Below are 2,731 nucleotides of genomic sequence, written 5' to 3'. Positions count from 1 at the left end.
TTGGGTTTTTACGGCAGCTGGCATCCATTGAGTTGCATTACTGCCACCTTCAGGCTTTATTTACCCTTTGCTTTCATTCATACTAAATCCGCCAATCTAATCCAGTCGCCCTCAGAAAAACAAATATCCATTTCCTACCTTCCACACTCTCTCCATACTCCAATAAACTTTTTACTGTATTATCTACCCGTCCTATTATTTTTTATCATTTCTTGTCTTTCCTGAGTAGATTTCCTGCATGTTGTAAGAATACGTTCTACTGTTTCAGCCTCCTGACATTGTTCACACATTCCTGTAGGATGCTTTCCTATAATTAAAGGTTTGCTGTAAAGATAGCTATGCCCAATTCTCAGCCTGCTTATTATCACCTTTCCTCCCCTACTCCTTGATATTCCTACTCTGCTTTGGAGTGTATGTGAATGTCTCCCTTTTGTTGCATTATCCCAGCTCTGTTGCCATTGTTGATTTACATTTCTCCACACTATCCCTTTCCCCTCTGATTTTGATAATTTAATATTGACTTCAACATCTCCTTTTTTAACGGCTTCTTTTGCCAACTTATCTGCTTTCTCATTTCCCTGAATTGCCGGGTGTGCAGGGACCCACAAAAATATGACATTTTCCCCCTGCCTAGCTATTCTTGAGTTCATAAATATCATAAAGACTTCATACAGCAGGTCCAGGTGACTTCTAGCTGTACCTATCTTCATGCTTGGAAGAGCTGACAGAGTCACTACATATTAATATTTCCTTATCAATAATTTGTTCTGTCTATCCCAATGCCATCAATATAGCAAACAGTTCAACTGCAAACACACTCAGACAATCAGATGTTCTTTTGCTAAGTTCCACTTGATGCCTAGGAACAACAACTGCAGACCCTGTTGCATCTGTTTACGTGTCCTTTGACCCATCTGTGAAAATCTGAATACTTTCCTTATACTTACTTTCCCAATAGCTATAATATACACTAGTTAAATCAGCAGTTTTATTGTGTTTAATCTTAAATTATTCCAAATCTACACAAGGTATTTCTAATTTCCAGACAGGTCTGACAGGCCACACCACATTTGCGCCAAACTCTTTATCATATACTCTTGCATCCTTTGCTATTTGATCCCCTGTCCACCCAAAGCTTGTTTTTTTGTGTTGTCTCCTTCTCCCTATTTCAGCTATGCTACATCAGCTCGCCACCCCAATCCTGCAAGACACCTCATGATATTTATAACTTCTCACACTTATCAACTACATATCTAGACATATCTACATATCTCACATCAAAATACACTCCCAAAAAACGAAAACTTTAACTCTCTAAATTATTTCCATTCAAATACCTTTCCCTGACTTTCTTTCTTGTGAAGAACATAACTTTTGTTTTTTCCATTGAAAACTTAAATCCCCATTTTGTTCCCCACTTTTAGACTTGATTTATTCCATCTTGCATTTTCTTAGCTACATATTCCACATTTCTCCCTCTTTTCCACAATGCTCCGTCATCTGCAAACAATGATCTCCCAATATACATTGGAATGTTTACAAATACATCATTTATCATAATGGAAAATAAAGTTGGACTTATTACACTCTGTTGAGGTGTCCTGTTCTCAACAGTATATTGGCTAGATAATTCTGGTCCTATCTTCACCTGAATACTTCTTTCATTTAAAAAGTCCATAATCCAATTAAACAGTCTCCCTCCAACACCCATTAGGTTCAGTTTAATTAGCAACCCTTCTTTCCATAACATATGCTTCTTCCACGTCAAAAAATACTGCAACCATCGTCTCTTTATTTACTTGAGCTTTCCTTATTTCATCTTCTAGCCCCAGCCCTGGATCTATAGTATTCCTTCCCTTCCTGAAACCGCTTTGATATGAAGCCACCATTTCTCTTTCCTCCAGGAAGTATCTTAACCTCTCATTCACCATACATTCTATTAACTTACAGATATGAGATGTCAAGGCAATTGGTCTATAGCTTCCAGGTCTGCTGGCAACTTTTCCAGGTTTCCTTGGCATTATTCCCTCTACCCACACTCTGTTGTACAACATCAATAATTTTTCCAGACTTCCTACACTTAGATTCTTTAAACTATAACATATTTCATCTTTCCCCGCCGTTGTCACACCGTGGGCGTTGTCTGTGTCTGTGTTTTGGTTCCATGTCTTAGTTCCCAGTCCAGTGTTAATGTCATAGTAGTTACTCCTGGTTCAGTGTTTATTTTGATCTGTTCAGTATCTGTCTAGAGTTGATGAGTTTTGGGTTCGGCCCTGTCTGTTGTCCTTTGTCCAGTATCTGTTATATAGTCTGTTGTCTCTTGGTATTTCCCTTATTTGGTGTTCCCTTTAATCCCAGCTTCAGTCTGTTTTCATTGTTGGTTGTTGTTCTTTGGTTATCTGTCTGCATTCATTTGTTATTTACATTCCTCTGATGTGTAACCTGTGTTCTGACTGTTCCTCCAGTGTCCTTCTGCCTGGCTGTCTCTGTTTTCCCCTGCTCTCTCCCTGCCTGCCTGTGTCTCGTTAGTCTCATGTCTGTCACCTGTGTTGCTACCACCCTGCTCATTAGTCCCTGGTGTATATGTTTGCTGATTTTCTTCAGTCCTCGTCGTGTGTATGCGCTCTGTCCCTTGTTGTCATGGTTGTAGTTGTTCTGTCTTGTCCTGTTGCCTGTTCCCTGTTAGTTCTTGGTATTTTGGATTATACTCGTTCTGGATTTTCTGTTGGTT

The sequence above is a fragment of the Micropterus dolomieu genome, linkage group LG06, assembly GCF_021292245.1.
Source record: "Micropterus dolomieu isolate WLL.071019.BEF.003 ecotype Adirondacks linkage group LG06, ASM2129224v1, whole genome shotgun sequence".
Taxonomy (NCBI): domain Eukaryota; kingdom Metazoa; phylum Chordata; class Actinopteri; order Centrarchiformes; family Centrarchidae; genus Micropterus; species Micropterus dolomieu.
This window is presented reverse-complemented; position numbering follows the sequence as displayed.